The sequence below is a fragment of the Ascaphus truei genome, chromosome 1 (assembly GCF_040206685.1).
Source record: "Ascaphus truei isolate aAscTru1 chromosome 1, aAscTru1.hap1, whole genome shotgun sequence".
NCBI lineage: Eukaryota > Metazoa > Chordata > Amphibia > Anura > Ascaphidae > Ascaphus > Ascaphus truei.
The window spans coordinates 220,425,879-220,436,543 of record NC_134483.1 but is presented as its reverse complement, the minus strand read 5'-3'; the positions used below and the strand labels follow the sequence as shown (position 1 = coordinate 220,436,543).

Genomic DNA, 10,665 nt, shown 5'->3' with positions numbered 1-10,665 from the left:
AACTTAGAACTAAAAGCCTAAAACTTTCAAAATCTCAATAGCAAATATCTGTGAATATACAACGCCTGCGGCTTTTTTAAGCACTTGGTATGGGCTTTTACGTAACTCAAGAAGGACTGCATGCAAAATTAAATTGCAAGGATTAGGGCTTAATTACTAAGCAATTTTAAGGAACTCCAATGGCATTCACATAAACTAAGCCATTTAGATAATGTATTTTTTTGTAACTTACATATTATTCATATTCTTGGCTTAGAACATAGTACAATTAATTCCATACATTCAAATTAAGATGCATTGGTGTTATTGAATAACATGAAAATCATATACAAATCATAACTAACCTGAGGGAAGTGGGGGAGAAGGGGGTGGGGGTAGGGCTGGGGTTGTGTTGAAGGTCTATTCTGTTTTCGTTATCCTAACTTATGTTGCCTAATCCTGCCGCTTACGAAAGCGTCCAGCTGGTCTAGCTCTCTTATTTTAGTTAGCTCGTACTGATACCCGTGCGGTCCCATTCCTGAGCTTCCGTCCCGAGACCCATATCCTGCGTCAAACGAGAACGTATCTAGAGCTATCAAAGCAATATTGTGGTGGAACTCACTCCTGGGATGTCCGTCTGGGCCAGCCACGGCAACCCGACTTTTTGGAATTTATTGCCAGAGTCATTCATCAAGCTTGTCAATTTCTCCATCTGGCACACAAACCAAATTTTGTTCCTAATTTTGGCCACGGTTGGAATCTCATTCTGGTTCCACAATGCCGCAATCTCACACCTCGTTGCCAACGAAAAGTGGGCGATTAATTTAGAGCTTGATCTGGATATACCCTGTAAGGTCTGTTCAATAAGTACAGCCACGGGACCATGGGGATTACGAGGCCCAAAATCCTCTGCAGTCAATCCTTAATTTGTTCCCATAAGGGAATCAGATGAGGGCAAGACCACAGCATGTGCAACAAGTCCGCTGGCTCTCCACATTGTCTCGGGTACAATGGGGATTAACTTGGGATGAATTTGGATAATTTCAGTGGAGTAAGATACCACCTTATTAGGACCTTATATGCGTTCTCCTTTAAGGTCGCGCAGATTGAGCTTTCCTCCCAATCTAACGATTCAAGTTCTTCACCTAAGTATGCTTCCCATTTAGCTATATGTGAAAGCTTCCTATCATACCCAGCCCCAAAACAGATCACTTCCTTGTACAATTGAGAGGTTAGTCCACTCTGTTTCTAATATAGAGAGTTTTTCGAAATTAGTCAATGGAGGGCGGGGAGTAATTTTATTATAAAAAGCCCGGATCTGAAGGTACTTAAAAAAATTCTGAGTTAGGGATCTCTTTGTCTTTGACTTTATTTGATCAAAGGTTTTGATACCTATTCTACCCTCCAGATCATTGAGTCTACAATACCATTTTGTTTCCAGATTTTAAAATCCCTGCTATTCAGCCCCGGAGCAAAGTCAAGGTTATCAAGTAGTGGAGTCATTAGTGAATTTTTGGAAGTCAGGGAACACCTAAATTTGGAGGCCTCCCAAACTGCTAACGAATTGGTCATTGAGGAAAGCGTCTCTTGGATAGAATTAAGCATCTTTTTGGGGGACCAAATCAGGTTATGTAATGCTAGAGGAGAACATATCTCCATTTCCAACTCTACCCATCGTTTCTTAGAAGGGTTTGTGTTGCATTGTGATATTTGACATAATTGGGCGCCCTATTGTACGACAACAGGCAAGTTACCGCCAGCCCGCCCCCCAGAATTGGTCTCCTTAAAATGTTACTTTAAACTCTCGGGGTCTTACCTTCCCATATAAAATTTAGATACTGCCGTCTGCACCAAGCGAATATCCCTCAGCACAACTGGTACTGGCAGGGTTTGGAACAAATAGAGAAGTCAGGGAAGCAGATTCATCTTGATACAGCACATCCTTCCAAACCAGGAAATACTATATGAGGACCACCGCCCTACATCTCCTTTCAGTTTTTGTAATAGTCTGGGGTAGTTCGCCTTGTACAGAGTCTTATAGCTATTAGTGATGTAGATACCTAAATACCTAATGGTGACTAGTTGCCAGTTAAAGTTTATAGAGATCAGTTTTTCTAGATCTTTGGGCGTATTCACATTTAGGGCTTCTGATTTGGCTTGGTTTATTTTGAAGCCTGATATTCTATTGAATTTACCTAACAGATTTGAAGCGATTAAATAGGGAGATAAGAGGTTTTGACATCACCAGTATAACATCATCTGCATATAAAGCTAATTTATGCGATTGATCCTTAATTTGAATACCCGAAATATCTGGGCTATTTCTAATTTGGGATGCTAGTAGTTCCATGCAAAGGACATACAACAGGGGCGAAAGTGGATACCCCTGTCTAGTACCACTCTTGATCTGGAAGGTGTCAGAGGGGAAGCCCTGATGTGTTACCCTTGTGGCTGAATTAAAATACAGTGCCATAATTGCTTTTAGTATTTTACCGCTGAAGTGAAATGCTCCCAGTGTGGCCAATATATTCTATCAAAGGCCTTTTCCGCATCCAGACTTAACACCATGGTCGGGTTCTTTTTGTTGTTAGACAATTCAATCAGATTAATTATTAGTCTGGTGTTGTCTGCTGCTTGTCTATTCTTGTAAATCCTACCTGGTCAGGGTGGATCAGTTGAGATATGCTGGGCCATATTCTATTAGCCAGTAATTTAGAATATATTTTGATGTCCGAATTTATTAGTGATATTGGACTGTAACTTTTACAATTTGTTGGGTCTTTACCTTCCTTAAATATTAAGGAGATAGAAGCCTGGAGCATCTGACTCTGGAATGAGGCACCTGCTAGCACTGCATTGTACATTCTCGATAGGTATGGGGCTAAAAATGTGGCACATTTTTTGTAGCAAAGTTTAGAAAATCCATCAGGACCTGGAGATTTGGAGGGCTACAGATTTTTAATAACCTCCAACACCTCTTCCATAGTGAAGTCACTCTGTAGTCTCTCCCTCTTCTCCCTACTCAACCCAAGTAGGCCCGAGTCCCCCAAGAATTCCTTCAAGGCCTTCTCAGTCTTGGCCCCATGTCTGACCTTCTCCCCATTATATAACTCCTCATAATATTGTTTGAATTCTTCTACAATTGGTTTGGGGTTATAAGTCAATGCCCTGATTCCTTACAGATAGCACTTATATTATACTTAGCTTGTTTATTCCTGGTTTTATTTGCTAGCATGGTATCTGGCCTGTTCGCTTTTTCATAAAACTTCCTCTTTGTCCAATTGAGAGAGTTCTCAGCCTGGGAGGTAAGTAATAAATGTAACTAAATTCTCACATCTTTTAACTGTTTCAGGATGTCTTTTCTCTGAGTTCTCTTGTGAAGAGCTGAGAGTTTTTGTAATTTATCCTGTAACTTCTCTACTCTTGCTTCCCGTTCCTTCTTGCACCCTGTCGCAATGTTGATGAGGGTACCTCTGAGCGGGCATGGTCAGCGCTTATGCGCTGACCCGTGCTGAGGCACGCTGCTGCTCGGCACTGAGCCCCTGCAGCTTGCGGAAGCGTGTGTCTCACCGAGTCTTCAGATTTTCCTGCTTGCCGGAGCGCAGGGCCGGTCACGTGAGCGGTTCGCCCAATGAGGGCGAACCAGCTCTGTGACGTCACTGGCCCGCCCCCAGACCCGCCCCGACACGCCCACGAACGGCGCGCTGTGTAATGCCAGGGAAAGCACCGCTTTCCCTGAGCCTCAGCGCGCCTCCGCACTCGGCAAACAACTATGTCCCAGGCCTTAGGTGGGATTATACGCTACCTTTATTAATTCGAAAGAATTGGTCTATTTCTACATTGAGTGTCTTTATCACCTCGGGGATTTTAATAATGAACTCATCTAGCTTCCAGTTTGCTCCCGGTCTGTCTAGATTGATTTGAGAGCACCTTAGCTCAATTGGTGAAATATCATGGATCCGTGTACCGGAGACTTTGGGACCAGTCTACTAGAAACAAAGAAGTAAGCAATTCTGCTATAGCTAACATGGGGCTGGGAGTAAAAGGTGAAGCCTTTTTCCTTAGGGTGTTGCTCCCACCAAATATCTGACAAGTGGTTCTCTCTCAGACCGCGTGCGAATTTGGCAATGTTCCCCCTCAGCCCTTTTTTCTCTCGATATATATTTTTGTACATTGTTTCAGTGTTTGATAAATGTATTTTTTGCATGTCTAGTGTACAGACTCTTATCTTGTTTTACCTCCCCTTATCTTGATTGCACTCTTGGCAGCAAAGGCATTGCCCAGTGGTTGGGCATCTAGCTAAGCCAGTGGGGCATAGGTTGGAGTCCAACCACTGAGCAAGTCTGTTTCTAAACACTCCCCTCCACATGAAAACTAACCTGAGAGAGGGGGGGGGGGGGCCTGTTGCGCTGCAGCATTTCATTTTGGGACATCGCTTTTCCTGACGTTGTGGGAATTCGCATCTATCTGCCAATCAAAGCTATGCCTAATAAAAGCAACCCAAAATTAATTTCGGCACGGTAACCACATGGATATCACCCAAACACTTTAGTAGCAGAATGCTGCCTCTTTCTTTCTTTTGGGGGCCCTGTCAAATCAGGCACTGTCCTAGCTACACTATTCCCATTCCCCATTGCTAAATAGGGAAGAAACTGCTGTACCTTTATCATTTATTGACCATTTCTATGTAGTTCTTATAGTTCACGTAAATGACAGAAGGAAACGAAATAACTTTGAGTGTGCATGTAGTGTGTATACAGTATGTATATAGCAAATAAAAGATCACTTATGAGCAGATTCACATGTCTTAGACAGGTCTGTAACCCTGCCTTTCACCCTTATCACCTTGCAGAGTGCTCCACTGCAGCAAGGAATTCTGGGAAATGGCATGCAAATGAGCACATGCATACAGGCATACCCCGCATTAACGTATGCAATGGAACCAGAGCATGTATGTAAAGCGAAAATGTACTTAAAGTGAAGCACTACCTTTTTTCCACTTTACAATGCATGTACTGTACTGCAAACATCATATACGTGCATAACTGATGTAAATAACTTGCATCAATGTATGTATCAATTTATTGGGATTCTATATTTAATTTTTATAGGCGATTCGTTTGTTTTTTTAAATGTAAATAACGCCTTTACTTCCTGTTGCAGGGTACATGCAACCACACACGCGAGTTCTCTTGATAAGGCTTACTTATTGAGCCTTAAAAACATACAGCACACAAAAACAAAATAGCTTCTCTTCAGCATACAAAAACAAAATAGCTTCTCTTCAGCATAGAAAACAAGGCAGCTTCTCTTCAGCATGCAGGACACAGACAGTTATCACACATGTACTTTGAAAAACAGACCTTATAGCAGTAATCTCTTCAGTATATCAGTCCTGTCTCCTGACCAGCTAGCTTGCATGTGTGTACAGCCTGGGGTTTTTAAAACACATTGATTATGCAGCTGGGGTCAGACTAATTAAGCAGCCTTTCTCAACTGTAACTTAACCTCGTCACTGCTGCACTGCAAGCCTAAACATAGGTTTGCCAGGTATATGGCTGGTGACGTTCATTCACCCTGCCACACTTCCCTTCCATGCAAAGGCAGTCATTTGGATCTGTGAGTTTGTGCTTCTCCCTTGCTGTGTTGTCACTGTGACCTCAGTCAGCAGGGCTGCTGGTGTACTGTACTGTCCTGTCCACTTAGACAAATTGCAAGTGATTGATGAAACATGACAATTATCACAAGGAGCAAACCCTCCCCTGCCTCCTCCTCCCTCTCCAAAACATGGGATCTGGCTCAATACACTCAATAGGAAATGAATGGATCTCGCAAATAACAAACCAAAGACTTAGAATCCCACTGGCAGGGACACAAATGCTCTCTACATGTTTAAACAAATATATTTACATAATCATCTTGTATCAACGTTACCAACAAAGCCCTGAATAACAAATAGACACATTTAAAGGAATAAAAACGTTAATCCAAATCCAAGTTACATTTCTATGTAAGGAAGCAGGTTAAGATCGCACTGCTTGTCAGATGAGCCTTAGGCTGGTTCTATAGTGCTGGTTTAACTAAACCTTTAACTAAAATGGCTTCACCATTGCAATCAGATGTAAAGTTCTTTCTTGTGTCAATAAAGAAACATGTTATGCACCTTCCTCTTTTGCACTTGAAATTACCTATAGGCCTTGAACCATGCAGAGAGGGCACATTTGAACGTAATTTGGTAGGAGCCAATAAAGTTTTATGGCATTGTGCCCTTCTATAAATAATAGATGGCTTTGGGTCCAAATGATCCTTCAAAACAGGGTCATGAGTCAATATGCCCCAGTGTTTATCTAGAATTACTTTCACTGACCTGTACACCAAAATGTAATTATACTCATTCTCCGAAATCAACTTCTTCGTGAGAGTATCTTTGAGGATTGGTTGCAATGTTTTAAAATAAAGAATTGTAGGATCCCCTTGTAGCACCTCATAACAGGTGCGATCCTGTAAAAGTCTGAGGTTCTCTTTACAATAATATTGTTCATCCATTAGAACAATACTTTTTCCTTTATCAGAAGGTTTGATAATCACCTCCTTTCGATCTATTAACTCCTTGAGGGCTTTGGATTTTATAAAGGTCATGTTGTTATGGCCCTCGTCTACTGGTAAATGTTCTAGATCACAAGTGCGCAAACTTGTTGAGCTGTGCCCCCCTGCCGGGGAGCCGCAGCGTTTGCGTCCCCCCTCTACAAGGACTCAGCGTCATTTGACGCGCATTGCCATGCAATGAGTATAATTAAATTTTGGTGAATAAACCAAAAATAGCAACATTCTATTCTATACCCAAGCTGCACAAAAACGCACTAAACCCACCCGGTAAACCAATAGTATCAGGGATCGAATCGCTTAGTGAACATACCAGTACTTATCTTGATGAAGTATTAAAGCTGCAGTTCAGTCAATATCCTGCATTTGTGTTTTTTTTAAGAAATCAGTTCTGTAATAAGAAAAAATACTTTTAGCATTTTCTGTTTTTAAAAAAACAACTTTGAAAGACCAATTTTCTTGTATTCTATTTTAACAGCCATTTGCCAAGGCACTGCCCCTTCATGTCCTGTCACAAGCCCTGGCACACCCCTTTGTCAGCCCTGCCCTCCCTCTAGCACATGTCAGTGCAGGAATGCTCATGAATATTCATGAGCTTCCACTGACAGACAAGCAGATTATAAACAAATCCCAGCTTTTAATATGTCACCAAATTTAGACCTATCAATACATGGAGAACGAATTAACCTGCAGCTATACAGTTCTTTAGGTAATTAGAGATTGCACACATGAAACTAATGAAGTAAAAAAATAAATGTAAAAAAAAAAAAAAGACTGAACTGCAGCTTTAAGACCATTTGTACTGAGTTTACCATCATACACCAAAGACACGATGGATGTCTTACGTAAAATCGATGGTGTATAAGTATCAACTGATACTTTTTTGGCATCACTAGACGTCGAATCCCTGTATACAGCATAAAGTAAGTTTAGAAGCAGTTAATTACTTCTTAAGAGCAAGAAGTGCAGAGTTTCAAGATCATAACTTATTTATAGTCCAGCTTCTCAATCACGTCCTCACACACAACTTTTTCTTATTTAAGGGGAAGTACTACCACCAACTCCAGGGAACGGCAATGGGCAATACGTGTGCGCCAACGTATGCCCGACATTTACCTGGGTTGGTGGGAGGAAGTCAAAGTGTTTACCTTAGCCATGATAGAACACACCCAGCACATCGTCTTATGGTCACGCTATATTGACGACGTGCTGGTAGTGTGGAGTGGCACTAAAGAACAATTTTTGTCATTTATAGATACCCTTAACTGGAATAATCACAACTTATGGCTGACATATGAAATCAGTCAAGAAGAAGTTACATTTTTAGATCTTGATATCGTTAAGGACAAAGAGGGACATCTCCAGATGACAGTACATACAAAGGTAACGGCAACGAATAACTTACTTCTGGCGATCAGTCACCATCTACGACCGCTCATCCAGGGTATTCCAATCGGACAGTACCTAAAGGGTGAGAAGGAATTGTTCAACCAATAAAGATTTTGAAATACAATCTAAAATTATGGGGGACAAATTCCTTAATAGAGGGTACAGTCGAACTTGCATTAATAAAGCCTATAAGTGAGCAAAAACAACTGACAGGAGAAAGAGAACCTGAACAACAAGGCCCAAGTCCAATCAGAATCATTGGTACTTATAATAGACTATGGAGGGCAATTAAAAACATACTATGCCAACATTGGCATATTCTCTGAGAGGATGACAACCTCAATAAAGTTCTTAGTCAGAACCCCTCTATCACCTATAGATGCCCGAGAAATCTGGCAGTCCATCTGGTACATAGCCACTACCAAAGTTGCCAAGCAACAACTTGGCTGAATAGTAAGAAACCTACAGGAACATACAGGTGTGACACCTTTAAAAGCCTGCAAGTTTGTTACCATGCCAAAACATTATCCAATACTGACAACACCCAGCAGTACAGTATGAGAAATTTCATTAACTGTAAGACGGAGTGTGTAATTTATTTGGCAACTTGCAGATGCAGCCCGAAATATGTAGGCAAGACGTCTAGAGAATTTCGTAGACGCATCTTAAAGTATGTCAGTACAATTAAGACCCTTAAAGACACAACGGTTGCCAGACATATTAATCAGGTACATAATGGGGATGCCACTTTCCTGTCCTTTCACGGCATTGACTTCTTGACTTTAGGAGCACGCAAAGGGGACCTAGATGTAGCTCTATTAAGAAAAGAAGCCAAATGGATCTACACTCTGGGTACCCTTTCCCAAAGGGGTAAAATGAAGGCTTTGTTTACTCTGCATTTCTTTAAGAACTTACCTCTGTATGTATCATCAAACATGGATGATCATGTACATATATTCACAGTTCATTACATAGAAGGATTGGGTTATAACTATGGACCACCATTTTTTATACATTTAATTGTGGTTGTCTAATGTATGTTTCACTTGAGCTATTTTACAGTCAGAACCAAAGGCCTTCCCTGGTACATATGGCTCTCTAGGGACTTTTCACCTTTAAAAATCAACAAGGTTTTTTGCCACTAATGTTACATTTGTGGCACCACCATTTTTAATATTGGCACAAACAGTCTATGGCAGTCATTTCACTCCCTATTTTTGTCATTTTAATCTGGTCCAATGACTTTTTACATAGGCACTTTGTTTTAACTTTCAGGTATTATGCAAGTGATTATGCAAGTGCAAGGGATTACATATCCCGATTGAAAAACGTCGCAAATCTGCTAACCAATCACCTGACTTACCTGTTCGGGTGGTTGCCACGGTTTAAATAGACCTTTGAAGGGGAGACCCGCCTACCCCCGAAGAAGTTCCTGTGAGGAATGAACGCGCGTTAGGTGACGTCAGACTTGCGTCCATAGCGCGATCTAGACATAGGTCTTGATATATTTTCAGCCGTGCTACAATTGTTGCTACTACGTTCACTGCAGATAGTTAAATGAGATGTGGGCCGTTTTCAGGAACCCACTAGCCTCAGCAAGAACATTTAATCTGCCCTTAACAATGAGTATATGAGGAGCTTTAGAATTACTAATACAGCAGTATCTGGGTGTGCGATTCCATCTGTTTCTTAGGCCGCGCTTATAGCGCCGGCGACGCGACGTCGCCCAAAAACAAATGCATTGCCGTCCCCGCGTGCGCTTATAGTAAGCGCGTTGGCGGCAATGCAACTTCACGAAAACGGGTAGCCGTCAAAATTTGATTTTCCAAGGGCTGTCGCCTCATGTGACGGCCCTTGAATCAATCAAATGGTCAAAAAATGCGCCGCTGCCGCCCAGCGAAATATAACTTTCGCAGGTGCCGACGGCTAACGTCACCCGTCGTGTCGCCATCGACGGCACTATAGGTGCGGCCTTAGCAGTGCCATAAGTGTTGCTACTTTGTTTTGGCAGCTAGTTAAACAAGATGTGGGCCGTTTGAGGCTGCGTCTATAGAAGGACAGTCAGCGCTGAGCCGTGCGGATGCTCCGCGATGAGCCCCGTCATCCTCAATGAGCATGTCTTGAGAGGGGGCTCCCGTGAGCGTCCAAAGGCGTGCTGAGGTGCAGGGATTTTCAGCCAACAGCAGAACCTGTTTCTGAGCGCGCTGTCGGCTGAAAACCTCCAATCGAAGCGAAGCAGCGTCAACGTCACGGCGCCGTAACGTCAACGCTTCACGGGCTATTGGCCCAGTGACGTCATTGCCCCGCCTCCCCATCGCACACGCTCATGCAATCGCTCCCGATTGCAGACAAGCCTCAGCGCGGAGGAGCACGGCTCCCCCCCTCTATGGACGCAGCCTGAAGGAACCCACTAGCCTCAGCTAGTACTTACAATCTACATCGTACACATATCTGGGCATAGGATCCCCATAGTAGGATTTAATTAGCTTTCCAGTATTGCTATTATTGTTGCAACATTGTTTCTGCAGCTAAGTTAAATGAGATGTGGGCCGTCTGAAGGAAACCACAAGTCTCTGCTAGTTTTCATTAATCTGTATAACAGTTTAACGTTTTCTCTCAAAGGCACTAGTATTACTTATACACCATATGAATGCAGGATCTCCTTGTTCACAACTGTGAGCCACTGCATAAACA

At 42.3% G+C, this 10,665-nt stretch overlaps 2 protein-coding genes across 9 annotated transcripts in view; both read right to left on the bottom strand.

Annotated features, from left to right (window-relative positions):
• Positions 1-10,665, bottom strand: part of TICAM2 (TIR domain containing adaptor molecule 2) — a 34,027-nt gene that overhangs the window by 3,061 nt on the left and 20,301 nt on the right. The window contains exons 2-4 of one of the 8 annotated variants that reach the window (XM_075601400.1): positions 9,335-9,403; positions 7,988-8,046; positions 6,896-6,973 (exon numbers count right to left, since the gene is read on the bottom strand). The gene's annotated coding sequence lies outside the window, so the exon portion shown is untranslated. Of the gene's footprint in view, positions 1-4,363; positions 4,466-5,342; positions 5,412-6,895; positions 6,974-7,987; positions 8,047-9,334; positions 9,404-10,665 lie in introns of those variants that run through there. The other 7 variants (XM_075601409.1, XM_075601374.1, XR_012801787.1 and 4 more) reach the window with 7 other exon arrangements.
• The window catches only part of FEM1C (fem-1 homolog C), a 113,800-nt gene that overhangs the window by 82,901 nt on the left and 20,234 nt on the right, over positions 1-10,665 (bottom strand). Inside the window, exon 2 of the mRNA XM_075601320.1 lies at positions 7,988-8,046. The gene's annotated coding sequence lies outside the window, so the exon portion shown is untranslated. The remainder of the gene's footprint in view (positions 1-7,987; positions 8,047-10,665) is intronic.